Below are 19917 nucleotides of genomic sequence, written 5' to 3'. Positions count from 1 at the left end.
CGGAAATTTCCGCAGCATGTGCACAGCACATGCGGATTATCATTGGGGAACATGGCAGACCTTCTACCAAGCGTTTTTTAAGTGTTTCCGCGGCGGAATTGCCACTATGGAAACGCTTAAAAAATGCATTGTGGGCGCACAGCCTAACTCTTCTCTGACGAGGTGATTTACTCCGTGCTGACATAGGATCTGATCTATTGTACATATATTATATTGTGGTATTACAGTCACCTTTATCCCGTCTCTGTATCATGTAAATTTCCCCTTATTTTATGTCGTCATAGACTGATATATATATATATATTCATGAGGTGAATTAATAATCCTTTATATTATTCTGTACAGCGACGATCTTCAGCCTTTACACTTCTCAGTCTCGTTCCTTGTAGGATTTATACATTTAGGACTTAATTCAGAAATGTAGAAAATTGTAAAGATTTCAGGATCTTTCCAGCTCCGCTGTATATTCTAGTGGTCAGAGAGACCCCGACCTTCAGCCCATTAGGGTTTAGTCCTGTTCCCCATCACACACTCCCTGCTCCCTCATTACCTCTCACCAGTGCAGACGGCTTCTCTCACAGGAGCCTCAAAATGGAGACTGGATCCTCCCCTCCATGTGACTGATCACATGACTGTGACATCATCACAGGTCCTGTAAATATAAGGGTGTGACAGAGACTGTCATATTACTGTCCCTGAAGACAACATTTGAGTAGTGTGAATAGTGTCATGCGTTTTACTGTGTCATGAAGTGTAAAATGTATAGAGTGTGATAAGCATTGAAGGTATAAGGGACTTATATACGCCATGCATGCTCCTCTGGGAAATTTAATATGCAAACTGCCTCTTCAGAGAAAAAGAGGACTTGTACTCTATAGCGCCACCTATTCTCATACTTTGCACTGACGAGGGCCAACAGCCCGAAACACTGTGTCTGCAAATTGAGATTCTGATTTGGCTTTTATCCTAAGTCATATTGCACGACTCGTTAAAGGGTTGATTGTGACTTGTAAGATCGCTGCTTCCAATAGGTGGCGCTATAGAGTACAAGTCCTCTTTTTCTCTGAAGAGGCAATTTGCAGGTATAAGGGAAAATGCAGGGTAAGCACAGATTAAACTATAAATCAGGGTAAGGGTTTACTACCCACAATAGAGCAGATTAATAATCTTTATTTTTACATAGCGCTAACATATTCCACAGCGCTTTACAGACATTATCATTAGTGATGAGCGAGTATGTTCTGTTAACCCTTTCGCCGAGTATGCTCGGGCCGAGCTCCGAGTATTTACAGCTGCTCGGTGATATGGTTGAATCGCTACCGTGTGCATAATTTGCAACTGTTTGACAGCTTTATTACATGTGAGGAGTGTGTAAGAAATAGATATTCCTCACATGTATTAAAGCTGTCAAACAGTCACAAATCATGCACACGTGAGCTATTCAAACATAACACCGATCAGCTATAAATACTCGGAGCTCGGCCCGAGCATACTCGGCGAAAGGGTTAACAAAACATACTTGCTCATCACTGTCCCCATTGGGGCTCACAATCTAAATTCCCTATCAGTATGTCTTTGGAGTGTGGGAGGAAACCTGAGAATCCAGAGGAAACCCATGCAAACACGGGGAGAACATACAAACTCCTTGCAGATGTTTCCCTTGGTAGGATTTGAACCCAGGACCCCAGTGCTGCAAGGCTGCAGTGCTAACCACTGAGCCACTATGCTGCCCTTTACAGATTAGACAGTGATAGGATGTTCAGTGCAGACTGTTAGAAGATAATCACTGTAGTTAAGTAGGTAAAAGGTTAACTTACGTTTCTACAGCAACAAACTGCCGGATCAGAAAGAGTAAAGAGATTGTTAATACTTAGCACTAGCCCACATTTTGGTGGAAGGTAGTGGGACTAAAAGGGAATGACTTCCTGGTTTTAGTCAGTTAGAGTTAGGCCATGGCCCCACTATCAGTATTTGGTCAGTATTTTTTCTTAGGAGTGGGAGCCAAAACCAGGAGTGGGTGATAAATGCAGAATTGGTGACTTGTTTCTATTATACCTTTTCTCTGATTGTTCCTCACCTGGTTTTGGCTCCCACTCCTGAGAAAAAATAATGACCGAATACTGACCAAATACTGATAGTGGGGCCGTGGCCATACTAGAAGAGTGTAGTGGGCTGTAAGTAGAAGCAAGTACATATTGTTCTGGGCAATAGGAGATTTTTCAAAACTCCCTGCAGACATTCCTCAGATGCCCGGAACTCAAGGCTCGAGTCGGGGGCTATGGAGAGTAGCGAAAACCCTTCTGTACAGAGGAAGAAGGACGTAGAACTGTGTGAGGGAAAGTTAATGGATCTCGCTGACACTGCGGAGCTGGACAGAAAATTCCTGGGGCTGAAGGAGCTAGTGTAACACCTGCACATGGAACTGTCAGATCAGCTACTGGTATACTGGGACTTACAGACACTAAGAAGAGCTTTGCAGCTGCTGTTAAACAGGGACCTACAGACATTAATCGTTTTTCCCCTGAGCTGCAGTGGACTACAATTCCCAGGGACCCTTGTTTCAGTCAGATGACACAGCCTGGAAGGATAGAAGGAGAGAGAGTGGATTGGAGGAGAAGGGACTTGGGGGAGGGAGCTGGGCAGGAAGTGAAAGTAAAAGTTCAGAGGAAAGAGAGCGTGGCAGCTTGCTGTGAAAGACGGAGCGCTGTGGATTTGTATTCCTCTACGCTGCAGAGTGTTGCCATCCCCTCTGATATACCCGCGCTGCTGGAGAGAGCGCGGCCTTGTCACCCTGTGAAGCAAGTGACATCAAGGACTCGGAGAGTTCTGTCGGCACTCCCACCATATAAAGGGCTGAATCCTGCCGCCCCTAGCTGGTGTCCAGGGAAACATACGACCATTTGAGACGCACCGTGAGTGCCCTTCTGAGACTTGTGGTTCTACCAGCGCTATTTACAATGAGTACACTACAACCCAGACTATTGACATTAATATTCATCTAAGTGCACCAACAGTTATAATTTGCACGCCAACATCCGCGGCAACTGGGCCCTAACGTTTGGACTGAGTTAATACAAAAAAGGGAAAACCTGCTACGTTATATTTGCAGGGTCGGGGTAGAATTAGATTGTGATATGTATATGACTTTTACAGAGCACCGTTACTTGTATTGTAAGTTATTTCTTTAAATCAACCTCATTTCTGCTGCATAGCAATAAACCTGTTAAACAGTTTTACTCCTGTTCCGGGTGAGTGTGTACTGAGCTGTGGCAGGGGCTTCCTGAATCAGTCCCTGGCAGAAGATAACAGTCCTTCTGCAGTCCCAGTGAGAGCTCCAATCAAGATTCGGGTGGAGGCACTGCACCCTAGAGAGGTGAGACCCCCCCATAACACCCAGCGTACCGTGGTAGCCCTAAAGGGGTGTTACAGTGGAGGCACTGCTGAGATCCAGAACTACCACAGGAGTATTTACTATGGAGACTTTAACAGAGCAAGAAGTGTATTTGTGGTGTGAAGAGATGGATGTTACAGCTAAACAAAGCTTTGCAGTGAGTGGTGAGCTCTGTGATGCGTCTGATGAAGAGATACTGAAAATAGTTAACTGACTCACTGAACTTGCCCACCCTAAAGTGGTCGACCGCAGGAAGGAAAAGGGGGGACAGTTACCCACAGCCCTGATCTCAACCGGGCAGATCTTGAGGAAAGAATACTTCCCATCCATGATAGCCGTGTCCCCAGAGTATGGTCGACAATGGAAGATCACTTGGCCTACTGAGCCCAAAGTTGAGACCCGGCAACAGGAATCAACCACTCAGCCTAAAAAGACAAGTATATGTCCGCCCTCTACTCCACTTAGAGTCAATCCTGAAGAGACAGCGGCCCCTGCTGATGTGCTTATGACAGCTATGGAAAAGTTAGTCAGTCAGTTTGCAAAGATGCAGCCAGAAGGGAACTACCGTCGTCTAAGAACTTTCTCGGGTGCCCTCCCCACCCCTGCTGGAGAAGAAGGATATGATACTTAGAGGGATGTCACTTTACTGTGCTTAGAAGAGTGGCAGTGCACTGATGCCGTAAAGAAGCAGAGAATAGTAGAAAGTTTGAAGGGTACTGCTATGGAAGTGGTGCAGGCTGCTTGGCGGAGCAAGCCACTAGCAACTTATCAAGATTATATGAGTGCTTTAGAAGATGCTTTTGGATCCCCTGAAGATGCTACTGATCTACTCTATAAACTCCGTACCACCTACCAACAACCAGATGAGAAGATGTCCGACTATCTATACCGACTAGATAAGCTGGTTCATAGAATAGTATCTAAAGGTGGAGTCAGCCCTAAAGAAGTTGATCAGTGTCGTCTGGACCAAGTACTCAGAGGAGCTCTCACTCATGATCCAATTGCCCAGCGGATGAGGTCTTGTGATAGGGAGAAGATTCCTGGTTCTTTTCATGAGTTGCTTAAGGAAGTTCGCAAGGAGGAGGTTATTTTGGCCGCAAGAGAGAAGACATCCCCTCGGATGACTACTGTTGCCCTGAAGCCAGCAGCCGAGAGACAGAACTGTTGAAAGTCATCGAGAAACAGGGGGAGCAGATTACACAATTGTTAAGTGCCCAGGCCAAGACAATACAGCGGCTACAAAGTTTTGCAGAGGTAGTCGAGAAGCAAACCCTGGCTTCAGGAAGAGAGAATGATGACCTCTGTAGAGTGGAGAGTAGGAAACCAGAAGGGTGCTTTGTCTGTGGGAGTCCAGGCCATATAGCTCGTCAGTGTCCGAAGAGGTGGAGCTCAAAGAACTCTTCACATCTTCCCCATCACCCGGGAAACGGGAAAGGGGGCCAGTAGAACCCCATACTGAGCCCCCATCAGCAACTAAGACCTACTCTACCTCCCCATCCAATAGTGCCTCATCGAAAACACTGCCTGAAGGGTTAGTGGGACCAGCCCCACATGTCCCCGCATATATCAATGGTCAACCTTGTTCAGTGTTGCTGGATAGCGGATCTCAAGTGTCCAGCATCTTCGAAGGATGGTATAAGAGATATTTATCCAATGTGCCTCTTAAACCATTGTCTGGACTCGTGGTGTGGGGACTGAGTGAGCACAGCTACCCCTACCGAGGATACGTGTCCGTGACACTACGATTCCCAAAGACTGTTGTTGGAGTGGATAAAGAGATACCCATCATAGCGCTAATCTGCCCGGAGGCAGAGGCAGATGAGAGACCAACACCTGTCATAGTGGGAACAAATGCCAACATCTTCCGTATGTTAGCTCAGTGGTGTCGTGAAGTTGAGGGAGAAAATTACTCGCAGACCCTATCCATCCACCCAGTCTGTCTGGAAGCCTATGTGAGGACGGAGGAGGAGAAGAGGGAACTGCAGCCTGAAAGCTTTGACCCTTGTTTTGAAGGAAGTGAGCTGAAAAGAGAAGAGAGGGGGTTGGTCATCGATGGCATGATGATGTGGGGGGCAGCTTTCTCTTTAGGCGAATGGGACATGGGCCTCGCCCAAGGAGTTGAGCATCGCATTCGGTTGAAGGATCAAACGCCTTTCAGAGAGAGATCCCGAAGATTGTCCCCTGCGGATATTGAAGATGTCAGGCAGCATCTACGCGGTATGTTAGACACAGGAGTCATCATAGAGTCTAGTAGCCCCTATGCTTCCCCCATCGTGATAGCTCGGAAAAAAAATGGAGCTATTCGGATGTGTGTGGATTATCGTACCTTGAACAAACGTATGGTCCCTGACCAGTACACTGTGCCCCGAATAGATGAAGCTTTGGATTGCCTGCAAGGGAGCCAATGGTTTTCTGTGTTAGATCTCTGGAGTGGCTACTATCAGATACCCATGTCAAAAGAAGATCAGGAGAAGACCGCTTTTATCTGCCCCATTGGGTTCTTCGAGTTTCAGAGACTACCTCAAGGATTGACAGGTGCTCCAGCCACTTTTCAGAGATGTATGGAAAAAGTAGTGGGGGACATGCACTTACGTGAAGTCTTGGTTTATCTAGATGATCTTATTGTTTTTGGGAAGACTCTGGAAGAACACAACCAGCGGTTGTTCAAGGTGCTGGACAGGCTGAAGGAGGCTGGGTTGAAGTTGTCCCTTGACAAGTGCCGGATTTGCCAGACGACTGTGAAATATGTGGGGCACATAGTCAGCAGAGAAGGAATTTCCACCGACCCCGCCAAAGTGGAGGCTGTGGTAAACTGGCCTAAGCCCACCAAGCTGAGGGAGCTTAGGTCCTTTTTAGGATTTTGTGGATACTACCAAAGATTTGTACCCCAGTACTCTCGGATTGCGAAGCCGTTAACTGCCCTTACCCAGAGGTATCCCCCTTCCGGCAGGACAGCCCACTCCTCAAGATCAGGAAAGAGGGTCTACTTCCGAGTTAATGAACTTTTTGGGAAAAGATGGACACCTTTATGCGACGAGGCATTCGAGAAACTGAAGTCATGTTTGACCCAAACTCCAGTGTTGGCCTATGCAGACCCCAGTACACCATATGTGTTACATGTAGATGCTTCTCTCGACGGACTAGAAGGGATTCTCTATCAGGACCATGATGGCTGTCTACGTCCCATTTGCTACATTAGTCGAGGATTGACTCCCAGTGAACGCAATTACCCAGCTCACAAATTGGAGTTTCTGGCTTTGAAATGGGCTGTAGTGGACACGCTGCGTGACTACCTCTATGGGGTACACTTCGTGGTTCATACCGACAACAATCCATTGACCTACGTGAGAACCACCGCAAAACTGGATGCCACGGGGTACCGGTGGCTTGCCGCACTCTCTTTGTATGATTTCAGCTTAAAGTATCGACCGGGGATCAGTAACATTGATGCAGACACACTCTCTCGCCTGCCTAGGGAACCTTTAAATGAGGAAGAAGGAGGATAGATAGAGGTCCCTGCCCCTGAGGTGAAGACTCTGTGCCATAGACATCAAACTAATGCCCTCCCTATGCAATGCTGTGCTAAATTCTTAGGAGTATCCAATGAAGCGCTCCCGTTGTTGTACTGCCGAGTGACAAATGTGAATTCAGACTCTCTTCCTCAACTGACTCTTAATCAAGTCAGAAAGGCGCAGCAGGAGGATCGATCAGTGGGGGTAGTCCGATGGTGGGTTAAGAGGGGCTGGAGGCCTGAAAAGAATGCATTAAGAACAGAGGAGTCTGTCCTGCTGACTCGGCAGCTAGAGTCTCTAGTAGTAAGAAATGGACTACTATACCGGGAGGCAAAGTGCCAGAAGGGAGGAGTCCGCAGACAGCTGGTGTTACTCACCCGATTTCGGAGGATGGTCATGAAGTCCCTGCATGATGACCATGGACATCTTGGCATCGAGAAGACCACGAGTCTTGTGGCCGACCGATTTTACTGGCCTCGCATGGAAGCGGATATTGAAGAATACTGCAAATCATGCTCCCGGTGTGTGTTGAGAAAAACCTTGCCTTTGAGAACAGCCCCCCTTGTGAACATTACCAGTGATGGCCCACTTGAGCTAGTGTGCATTGATTTCCTCTCCATCGAGCCTGATGAAAGCAATGTCAGTAATTTGTTAGTGGTCACTGACCATTTCACCCGATATGCCCAAGCCTACCCCACTAAAGATCAAAGGGCAATTACTGTGGCAAAAACACTATGAGAGAAGTTCTTTGTACATTACGGGCTGCCAGCCCGCATCCATACCGATCAAGGAAGAGATTTCGAAAGTAGACTAATCAAGGAGCTATGCGCTCTCTGTGGGATCAAGAAATCCAGAACCCCACCATATCACCCCCAAGGGGACCCTCAACCTGAGAGATTCAATCGTACCCTTCTGAACATGTTAGGCACTTTGGATCCCAGGAAGAAGGGACACTGGAGCAGGCATGTGAGCCAGTTGGTTCATGCCTACAATTGCACCACGAATGAGTCAACTGGATACTCTTATTTCCTCATGTTTGGAAGAAAAGCCCGACTACCAGTGGATATTAGTTTTGGGACATCCATTGACCGTTCTAATGGGAAGACCTACTTAAAATATGTGTTCCAGCTAAAAGAAGATTTGACAAAAGCTTACAGATTGGCACAGCAGGCCTCTGGTTGGTCAGGGAAGCGCAATAAGACTCGCTACGACTGTAGGGTTCGAGAACAAGTTTTACTGCCTGGAGATAGAGTCCTTATCCAACTTCTGGGCCTTCCTGGGAAGCACAAGCTTGCTGATCGGTGGTGTCCTGACCCTTATGTGGTGATGGAGAAGTTGCCCGGTGTCCCGACCTACAGAGTGAAGCCCGAGAGAGGTTTTGACAGCTCCGCCCCCTATCATCGACACCATCTGTTGCCTGTGGGAAAAAACATCCCTTTACCCCCATTGCAAGCTCAAGGAGGTCATACAACCCTTCCGTGCAATAGGAGAAGTCATAGGTGTCAAAAACCACCCCAGCCTTGGGTTGCCTCAGGAGGAAGTGACAGCGAGTCTGGGGATGAATGGGGACCTGACGGTCTATGGAGCTACAGGTGGACCGAGGACCCATGCCCCATGGGCGCGGACCCTGTAAACCAGACTCCTGAAGTAGAAACAAAGAAAAGGGACATTTGTCAGGAGGCGAGTGCACCCTGCCCACAATTGGGGGAAAGTTCAGAAGAGGGACATTTATTGAATGAAGAGATCCACCTGGAGGAGCCCGTTCTTGAAAGACAAGAGTCGGGGGCTGAGGAGGGGGCCCCCTCAGTACAAACTCGTCCCAAACGGGACACTAGGCCACCCATGATGCTGACCTATGATAGAATGGGACATACCACTGAGGTCCCCAGGCTGATACACCCTAATTCAAATTCTGTTTGGCCTTATTTCCCAGTATCTCCCATGTGTCCAGGTGGTGGTTTGTGTGCATGTAAATTTGGTGTTAGTCAGGATGCCTTAACCCCCATTCATGTTTGAGGTGGTGAGTCCTCATGTCGTGATGGGACACTTTCAATGACTCACCAGGGAGAGAATGTAACACCTGCACATGGAACTGTCAGATCAGCTACTGGTATACTGGGACTTACAGACACTAAGAAGAGCGTTGCAGCTTCTGTTAAACAGGGACCTACAGACATTAATCCTTTTTCCCCTGAGCTGCAGTGGACTACAATTCAAAGGGACCCTTGTTTCAGTCAGATGACACAGCCTGGAAGGATAGAAGGAGAGAGAGTGGATTGGAGGAGGAGGGACTTGGGGGAGGGAGCTGGGCAGGAAGTGAAAGTAAAAGTTCAGAGGAAAGAGAGCGTGGCAGCTTGCTGTGAAAGACGGAGCGCTGTGGATTTGTATTCCTCTACGCTGCAGAGTGTTGCCATCCCCTCTGATATACCCGCGCTGCTGGAGAGAGCGCGGCCTTGTCACCCTGTGAAGCAAGTGACATCAAGGACTCAGAGAGTTCTGCCGGCACTCCCACCATATAAAGGGCTGAATCCTGCCGCCCCCAGCTGGTGTCCAGGGAAACATACGACCGTTTGAGACGCACCGTGAGTGCCCTTCTGAGACTTGTGGTTCTACCAGCGCTATTTACAGTGAGTACACTACAACCCAGACTATTGACATTAATATTCATCTAAGTGCACCAACGGTTATAATTTGCGCGACAACATCCGCGGCAACTGGGCCCCAACTTTTGGACTGAGTTAATACAAAAAAGGGAAAACCTGCTACATTATATTTGCAGGGTCGGGGTAGAATTAGATTCTGATATGTATATGACTTTTACAGAGCACCGTTACTTCTATTGTATGTTATTTCTTTAAATCCACCTCATTTCTGCTGCATAGCAATAAACCTGTTTTACAGTTTTACTCCTGTTCCGGGTGAGTGTGTACTGAGCTGTGGCAGGGGCTTCCTGAATCAGTCCCTGGCAGAAGATAACAGTCCTTCTGCAGTCCCAGTGAGAGCTCCAATCAAGATTCGGGTGGAGGCACTGCACCCTAGAGAGGTGAGACCCCCCCATAACACCCAGCGTACCGTGGTAGCCCTAAAGGGGTGTTACACTAGTAAGCATAGGGATAGTTCAGTCTGAACAAAAGAGAAACATGAAAGTGTGCTGTGCTGTGGATCTAAGCAACAGAAAAGGTTGTGCCCAATACTGCTTGTTTCAATATGATAAAAAAATGGACAGTTAAAGAGGTATTCCCATCTCCAAGATCATACCCAAATATGTAGTAGGTGTGATAATAATAATAATGTAAGCAAATCCCTCCAATTAGAAATGTATAGTTTTCCTGATTCGCTATGTCTCTTTCCTCATGTGCATTGCAGGACCTTAGGTATCCATGGTTATGACCACTAATATAGTGACAGCTAGTTGCTAGTGGTCGTAACCATGGATACCTATGGTCCTGCAATGCCTGCGCATAAGGAAAGAGACATAGCGAATCAGAAAAACTATACCACATTTCTAATTGGAGGTATTTACTAATATTATTATTATTGCATCTACTACAAATTGGGATAGGATCTTGGAGAATGGGAATACCCCTTTAAGTAAACTTCTTTATTACAAAACGAATTGGATGGCTCCTGATGTGTGTGCAGCGGTTTCTGAAGTTGAAGAACTGGAGACATCAGAGGCCTTTGGCCTGCAAGTGAGTGGGAAGCACCCTACATTAAACGGCACACTGGGACTGGGACATGATTTTCCTGTATGGTGCCAGGGCAACATGAGGCAGCTCCTCGACTTTGACAACTGTGATCTGGCACCTTATATAAACACAGAACAGTCATATATTTAGTGTGGGGCTCTGCAGGTGGAGGTATGTGGAGAGTCCCCTTTACGTTTCCCCCTTCTTTATGATTTTCTCCCCATTCAGGTCCCTACAATATTGGATCCTCTCAGTGGAGATCTTCTACATAAGAGAATTTTCCTGATTGATCCGTCAAGGAAGGATAGGGACAGGGACAAGATGGCGGAGAGGATATTACATGACCTCAGCCTAGAGATCCTCTTCCGGCTTACTGGAGAGGTGAGAGATTCTGATGACGTCACATTACATCATTCTTATCTATGGGAATAACAGATGGACAGAACTGGAGAGGTGAGGACTCTGGAAATGTCTGTAGTGCGATTTATTAATGTGTCTCTCCATAACCAGGATTACACAGTAGTGAAGAAGACCTCTAGTGAGCGCTGTCAGGACCCTGTGTCTGAGGGATGGGGAAGACCCCTGAGCCCAATCACGGGGCCTCCACCACACCCCCTGATACATGAGGACATCAATGACCAAAAGATCCTAGAACTCACCTACAAGATGATTGAGCTGCTGACTGGAGAGGTGACACCAGGGACTGGGACAAAAAAACAGCCCTGCCACACAAACACCACCAGCCCACATGCTATAACACTCTCTATCAGTGAATTTTGCTTTACGCTGTCATGCCCCTCAATGCTCTCTTAAAATAGTTATTTGAAGAGTCACATGTAGTGTTGAGCGAGTATGTTCTATTAACCCTTTCGCCGAGTATGCTCGGGCCGAGCTCCGAGTATTTATAGCTGCTCGGTGATATGTTTGAATTGCTCCCGTGTGCATGATTTGCGACTGTTTGACAGTTTTATTACATTTGAGGAATCTCTATTTCTTACACATTCCTCACATGTAATAAAGCTGTCAAACAGTTGCAAATCATGCACACGGGAGCGATTCAACCATATCACTGAGCAGCTATAAATACTCGGAGCTCGGCCCGAGCATACTCGGACAGAACATACTCGCTCAACACTAGTCACATGCGAATTGCACGGCAGAGCCTATGATCGACCACAGCTGCATTCACATGCTCCTCTTCAGAGCTCTGGTTCTCAGGATCATGGGGTCCCAGCGGTCAGATCGCCAGCGATTGGAAAGTTATCTCCTATCCCAAAGAGAGGGGATTACCCACTTAAACAAGTTTTCCAAGATTTATTTTTATTTTCCCAAAGGAATATAGAAAATAATAAACCAATACGCACCCTCCTGAAGTCCAATGTCGCATCTCAGACAACAGGACAGGAGAAGTGGTATTGTGCACTGTATATATACATAATATGGCCATGCTCACATGTTCAGTATTATTAAGCAAAAACCAGGAGTGACTGAAAAATGCAGAAGTGGTGCACGTGTTTCTACAGTAATATAATTTTCCTATTCCTGATTTTGGGGAAATCCTGAGGTATGAATGTGGCCTTAATACCATACTTCCCAACTTTTGAAGAACAGAAATAGGGACATATCATGGCCACACCCCAATCCATGCCCATTTACCAGTTCTTTCTCCCCTGGCAGGAGGAGTTGTCAGAGGGGCGCTGGTAATGAAGGGCATTCAGCAGACGCCCGAGACTGCAGGGTGCAGACCCAAATCCAGGACTGTCCGCTGGACAGTTGGGACTAGAGATGAACGGATGGATTCCCGGGTCTCTGGTCCAGCGTCCAGGTCAGTGGTACCTGGTGGCTGGATAGGAGGTCGTGAATGTCTATTTATCCGGCGTCCCTGCCACGGCTTTTGATCGCCCACGGCAGCGCGACATTATCTGTGCATCCTGCTCATCTCTAGTTGGGACCTGTGGATTATTTTTTGTTCCTTCATTCACAGTCGGAGCCGTGAGAACTTTCTCATCTTTATGTAGCTTCATTATACGACATCCGTCTTTTTTTGCCTGTAAGGCCGTGTTCACACGTTGCAGAAATACTGTGTTTTTTGTTTTCTGCAGGATCAGCACCAAACTCCAAAATAAGAATCAAAGCTTTTCTGTACTGTTAAAAAGCATCAAAAACTCTGCTTCATAATGTGGCGCCCAGCTGCGCTTGGTACCACAGATCCTAGAAGGGTGTATTACTGGAATCCTCCACAAGAGGCCCCCATAAACATTCACACATCTCCACCTTCCACCTCAGACCAGCAGAGGGAGCCGTTAGGAATATAAATAGGGAAGGTGGAGCTAGGCAGTTGAGTCTAGCCAGAACAGAGTTCCTCATCACAGCCAGAGAGGGACAGAGTTCTCAGTTCGGTTCCTGCAGAAGTCTGTCTACAGAGGTAGGCCAAGCTAGACTCAGGGAGCTCAGTTAGAGCCCAAGGTGTGCCGACGTCTGTAAGAGCGGTGGAGAGCGGCAAGCTGCCGTTAGTGTGAGTAGCCTAGTGAGGGCCCGAGCGTGGCCGAAGGCGAGTGGAAAGTGAGTAGCAGTGGGGGGCAGAGGAGCTTACCCAGCTCACCCCGAAACATATACCGGACACCGGGTCCGAGCTTACCGGGATCTCCACGACCCAGTAAGGCATAACCGGAATCCCTGGAGAACTACAGGTCCCAGATTCACCAGAGAGCTGATACGTAACAGAGCCACGAGACACATAGGCCCCGTAAACTGGGAGCGTGCACTCCAAGAGAAGGCCCTACCACAACGTCAGCCGGTGCAGGACAGAGATAAAGTTAGGCCTAGCTTCAGGCAGGTCAGAAACTTACTACGCAGAGGCAAGAAACAGGAGGCCCTACACCCACTCATTGGGGAGGATCCTGATATGCACGCTTCACCCTACAGTGCTCCGGGATGTGCCTGAATTACCACCAGTAAAAGGTACAAAAGTGACTACCGTGTCCGTCCCTGTTCTTGCTCTGACCCGGCTGGGTCTCGCCTATCCTGCATTCCCCTCTGTGTTCTCTGCCCTGAGGCCTAGCTCCACCTGTGGGGAGCTATACCATCGAGCTGCCTTATCACCGGCCTCAGTGGACTGCCGCAGCACTGGTGATTCTCACCAGAAACCACAGGTGGCGTCACGAACTTTCATAAAATTAACAAACAATCCCCTTTTAAAAGCTGACCCCAGGGTACGGGCCCGGGAGCCGACCACCGCGACATCCCCAAAGGCCAGGCAAAGGCCCGGGTACCGAGTCATCCCGATCCCCCTGGGTGAGTCAATATCTTCCCCAAAATCTCATCAAATAAGCTGGAAAGCATATAAAAGAAACAGCAAACACGTCATAATCAGAAAGATTGTTACTGTGTCGTGTGGTGCAGATCCTGCATTAAAAAAGTAGCAAAAAGAACGCAGCATTTACGCTACGTGTGAACACAGGCCTCAGCATTACCGTTTTATTACATTTTTATGGGTTTAATAGAGAAAAATATGAATCATGCCATTTTTTTTACGTCCTTTACCGATCTCCGTAAATAATCAAGTATTTTTCATTATTATTTTTTTTAGTCATTTTATAAGATGAAAAAAATCGATTAGGGTATGTGCACACGATCCGGAGCTGCTGCGGATTTGAATCTGCGTGTTATGCAGCGTCAAACTCGCAGTGGCTAGATGTTACAGCATAGTGGATGGGATTTCTAGAAATCTCATGTCCACTATACGTATCTTGACACCTGCGGATCACCCGCAGAAACTGACATGCGGCGTGCCTTTCCAGACCGCAGCATGTCAGTTTCTCTTGCGGGTCCGCATGCGGACTTTCCCCATAGACCTAACCTCTATGAGGAAAGTCCACAAGTGAAAAAAATAATAAAAATTTGCATATTGAGCGGAAGGCACCGGTGGCTATTCCGCAGCATCGGGGCCGCAGGATGGTACGCATCGTGGGCACATACCCTGATTCTCCCTGTAGAATAAAAATACATACGTATATTGTACACAGCAGTGTATTTCTAGCAGCCTACAGTCAGATTCTGCAGTACAGATCAAGTACATGGAATTCTGCTCATTACATTATTAGAACTTGTGGCTCAGCCCAATAAAGCTCCCATCAATAATGTGAAGGTTGTGGGTTCAAGACCTAAGTAGACACAAAAAATATCATTTGTAATTGCTTGTTATTTTTAATACTTTTAGGCTACATTACCACGATCAGGAACAGCAGCGCTTTGGACGCAGTATATTCTCGCTGCGTCCAGAACGCTGCTTTATAATTGCGCAGATAAATCTGCATGTGTTCACTGAACCATGTTGAGTTACCGCACCCTATACATTCTATTGTGGAAATTTCATAGCGGAGACCAGCGTCACGGCAACAGAAATTGACGTGCTGCGGCTTGTAAATCCGCGCCGCTGGCGAGTTTACTCAGCGTCAAATAGAAGCACAGTGGGCAATGGTTTTCTATAAATCCATCCACTGTGCTTTTAATGTAGAACACAGCATTTTGGATGCAGAGCAGGTGAGCTGCGTCCAAAATTTTGCTCTACCTGATCATAGGCTCATAGCCTTAAAGGAACAAGATAAATATTTTTCTTCACCTTGGTATACAGGCACCATCAAAATTAATGTATTTCAAAGGAGATGTATACTTTGCTTCTGGATTCCTTGCAATGTAGAGTCAAGACAACCAAATTCTCCTATCACTACCATTATGGGCTGTAGCTCAGTGGTTAGCGCAAGCAGCCTGTGAATATTGGGCAGCACATTGACATTGTGATGTGAGTTTGAGTCCTGGGTAAGACCCAATAATAGGAGTGAGAGGAGGTGAATATGTTATTTAATTTATGCATTGAAAGAGATGATAAACCCTGCCCCCAAGGAGGTGGAGCTACAGCACGATGAAAATGTCAGAGAGAGAGCGCTAAGCATAGAAGCCGGGAGAACAGCTGAGCTGTGATGGGATAGTTGGGAGCTATGCTTAATACAGATACTGAGAATTACACCCAGTTTACAGGACAGGAGAAGCCGTGTATATATTGTGAGGGATTGGCTCTATGGTAGACACTGGTTCACACACGAGGAATCAGTTCGTCGGTTCAAAACAAATGGGTGGTTTATTATATGTCCATAAACCAGTCAGTATAACTACACTGCTCAAAAAAATAAAGGGAACACTCAAATAACACATCCTAGATCTGAATGAATGAAAAATTCTCATTGAATACTTTGTTCTGTACAAAGTTGAATGTGCTGACAACAAAATCACACAAAAATCATCAATGGAAATCAAATTTATTAACCAATGGAGGCCTGATTTTGGAGTCACCCCCAAAATTACAGTGGAAAAACACACCACAGGCTGATCCAACTTTGACGTAATGTCCTTAAAACAAGTCAAAATGAGGCTCAGTATTGTGTGTGGCCTCCACGTGCCTGTATGACCTCCCTACAACGCCAGGGCATGCTCCTAATGAGGTTGCGGATGGTCTCCCGTGGGATCTCTTCCCAGACCTGGACTAAAGCATCCACCAACTCCTGGACAGTCTGTGGTGCAACGTGATGTTGGTGGATGGAGCGAGACATTATGTCCCAGATGTGCTCAATCGGATTCAGGTCTGGGGAACGGGCGGGCCAGTCCATAGCTTCAATACCTTCATCTTGCAGGAACTGCTGACACACTCCAGCCACATGAGGTCTGGCATTGTCCTGCATTAGGAGGAACCCAGGGCCAACCGCACCAGCATATGGTCTTACAAGGGGTCTGAGGATCTCATCCCGGTACCTATTGGCAGTCAGGCTACCTCTGGCGAGCACATGGAGGGCTGTGCGGCCCTCCAAAGAAATGCCACCCCACACCATTACTGACCCACTGCCAAACCAGTCATGCTGAAGGATGTTGCAGGCAGCAGATCGCTCTCCACGGCGTCTCCAGACTCTGTCACATCTGTCACATGTGCTCAGTGTGAACCTGCTTTCATCTGTGAAGAGCAAAGGGGGCCAGTGGCGAATTTGCCAATCCGGGTGTTCTGTGGCAAATGCCAAGCGTCCTGCATGGTCTTGGGCTGTGAGCACAACCCCCATCTGTGGATGTCGGGCCCTCATACCACCCTCATGGAGTTGGTTTCTAACCGTTTGTGCAAACACATGCACATTTGTGGCCTGCTGGAGGTCATTTTGCAGGGCTCTGGCAGTGCTCCTCCTGTTCCTCCTTGCACAAAGGAGGAGGTAACGGTCCTGCTGCTGGGTTGTTGCCCTCCTATGGCTCCCTCCACATCTCCTGGTATCTGCTCCATGCTCTGGACACTGTGCTGACAGACACAGCTACCCTTCTTGCCACAGCTCGCATTGATGTGCCATCCTGGATGAATTGCACTATTGGAGCAACTTCTGTCGGTTGTGCTGTAGACACCGCCTCATGCTACTGTACCTCTAGGGGTGAGAGCAATGGCATAATGAAAAAGTGACCAAAACAACAGCCAAAAAGAATGAGAACAGAGAAATGGTCTGTGGTCACCACCTGCAGAAACACTCCTTTATAGGGGGTATCTTGCTAATTGCCTATCATTTCTACCAGTTGTCTGTTCCATTTGCACAACAGCAGGAGAAATTGATTCACTATCAGTGTTGCTTCATAACTGGACAGGTAGATTTCACAGAAGTGTTATAGACTTGAAGTCACATTGTATTGTTTAAGTGTTCCCTTTATTTTTTTGAGCAGTGTATATAAAACAACCTCTTCCAGGTACAAAAAGGTATAGCAGAACAAAAATGGAAAATATGCAGTCCTTATAAAGCATGTAAACGTAGCGTATTCGATTTTTTTTTTATCAAAAATCACCCGAAAAAAAGGATAATGATCCCCTGAATTAAGTATAGCATAAGCAAGAAAAGGAAGTGGTGAATATTCTGTCTCCATGGCCGCGCTGTGAGACACTGTTCCCAGATTGCCTCTTCACCTTAGTTACAAGGGCGATGTCCACAGATAGCTTTAACTCGACTGCAGGATGGCACGTTGATGAAGAATCCGAAGAAACTTTATTTTTTATTTTCCTTGCAGAAATCTTGTTATAGTGCATACAGCAGCAGGTAAAAAAACTTTTTCTCAGAGACAGGCTGAGAGCACATGAGCTTCTAATGATGGTTAAGATGGAGAATGAGAGGAACATGAAAACGAAGGGAGGGGTTTGACACATCACAGCCACGTCAGAGGGAGACAGGGAGAGGGAAAGGACAAACTTCAAGGAAAGTAAACATTGCAGCATAGCAATGAAACAAAATACATGACAACTGCAAGAAGTCCAACATAGTCCATAAAATTCCCAATCATGGGACATAAAACTCCCCATCTGAAATCTTTAGATTTCATGATGTTTAATTTGACGTGATGTCTTCTGATGGTGTCCCCGTCGACCTGAAAGATAAAAAAGAAATACAAGCATGCAACAATAACAGTAACATTTGTAAGTCCAGTTTTCAGTTGGAGGCCTGAAGTCCTCAACAGCAGGATAATCCGAGTCCAATTGGAAACCCATCTTTGGATTGGGGAAATCGCAATGTGCAAACACTTCTACCAACCCAAACAATCCACTGGTGAAAGTTCCAATGTCCCCGCCGTAAGCTGTGTCCAGAAGCAATGTCCTTCATGTGATGCCTTCTCCCATGAAGCACTTGGCGGTGTAAGTCAGGTTAATACCAGCCTGCACAACCGATGACCAGCTCAAGAAGCGTCCAGAGTGATAAGGTCTCAGCTTCAACTTTGGTGTCATGGATATGCAGCTTGTAGAGACGGCTGGTCTCATCTCTCCATCAGCGACTGGTTCGTCTAGTTCAAATGTGTTGCCAGCATTGACAGAACAAGGGTCCTCAGGAACCAAACTTGGAGACGACAACCAGGTGTTGTCACAAAGACTAGATGTAGCCATGAGTTCTGTTTCTGGGTAAGTTGGATGCAAGTCAGTGGAGATGTGGTGCCACTGTTCAAGAGCAACTTTGGCAACCTCCACCTCTGATATAGCAGCACAAAGACCAAGTCTTGGTGCAGTGTGAGCAGGCCTTGAGGCTAGTTTGGGCTTGTTCAGGACAAATCCATAGTGTATCTTGTTGATGGCTTCTGAGGTCTTCAGGTAGGCTACTGCAGCTATGACCCTTGTAGGTGTGCCAGAGAAAATGTAGACTTCTTTTCTAGTGGCGGCTGAAAGAGACTTTAGACAGGAACGAGATGGGATGTTCTAGGATCTTCAGAGGCGTCTTCCATGTCTCCCACCTTTGTGGTTTCTGGGACGGTAGTGGAGGGTTCCAATCCGTGTTTTCAGTGGTTAACTGTCTCAACAGTATCTTGCCTTGAATGGTGATGGGTGCTGTAAACCCGAGAAGATCGTAGATGCTGTTCATAACAGATAAGACTCCTTGTTTGATGAAGGGTTTAATGCAGACTGACACCTGGAATGAGAACGTGTCCTGTTTAATGTCCCAAAGCAGACCAAGGCTGCGTTGCATAAAAGGAACATCAGAACCGAGATCGAGATCCTTTAAGTTCGTTGTACGGTCCTCAGATGGAAATGCCGTCATTACCCCATGGCTGATGGAGATGATCTTGTGAGGCCTGAGGTTCCCTGCCAACAACGTTTCCTGCGTTATAGAGAGCGGATTAATTGCCTCTTTACTTGTGGGTAGAGATTTAAGCACATCATCTACATAAAAGTTCTTCTCCACAGATAGATGAGCATCAGATCCATACTCTCTCTCACCTTCCTGGGCTGTCCGTCTCGGTTCATAGATTGCCACAGCAGGTGAAGGGCTGTTCCTGAAGACATGTACTGGTAGTCTATGACCGCGTTGTGGACGTCGTTGTCCTTGTGCCGCAGGAACCTGAGGTAGTTTCCACTGTCTTCTCTTGCAGGTACCAGCCTGTTGTCTTCACTTGTGGAATTGAACAATGTTGTCCCAAGGTTCTCATCACAGGACGGGACATGTTCATGTTGTCAGGGGTTTCTTGCTGCCACTTACTGTCACTCAGCTTCTCTTTCACCCAGTAATGATGTGGGCATGGCTGAAAGTATGTGCTGCGACCATTTGGTAAGACATGAGTCTTAAATGAGAAGATTCTTGTAGGTCTCTTCGCCCTTTCCATGCAGACATCACCTACGATAACCAAGCCTAGATCAAAGCTTTGAGCAAATGGAGCATCATGTGACCCGTTGATTTGCCGACTGTAACATACCTGGCGGCGTCCTTGCATAGTGGTCCATCTCCCACTGTGCAATAGCGCGCACTTGATTTCCAGTCCAGACTGTCACTTTGGC

General features: G+C 47.0%; 1 protein-coding gene across 3 annotated transcripts in view; it reads right to left on the bottom strand.

Moving 5' to 3' along the window:
• Window positions 1-19917, bottom strand: part of LOC141272062 (uncharacterized) — a 101591-nt gene that overhangs the window by 45158 nt on the left and 36516 nt on the right. Inside the window, exon 1 of one of the 3 annotated variants that reach the window (XM_073682368.1) lies at window positions 551-649. The exons of 1 other annotated variant lie outside the window; for it this stretch is intronic. The gene's annotated coding sequence lies outside the window, so the exon portion shown is untranslated. Of the gene's footprint in view, window positions 1-550; window positions 650-19917 lie in introns of those variants that run through there. One more of the 3 variants, XM_073682369.1, reaches the window with a different exon arrangement.

Source organism: Phyllobates terribilis, unplaced genomic scaffold (genome assembly GCF_046119375.1).
Source record: "Phyllobates terribilis strain yellow unplaced genomic scaffold, ASM4611937v1 Scaffold_5__5_contigs__length_657084704, whole genome shotgun sequence".
In the NCBI taxonomy this organism is placed as follows: domain Eukaryota; kingdom Metazoa; phylum Chordata; class Amphibia; order Anura; family Dendrobatidae; genus Phyllobates; species Phyllobates terribilis.
Note: the sequence above shows the minus strand (reverse complement) of the source record. Positions and strands in the feature narration are given on the sequence as shown.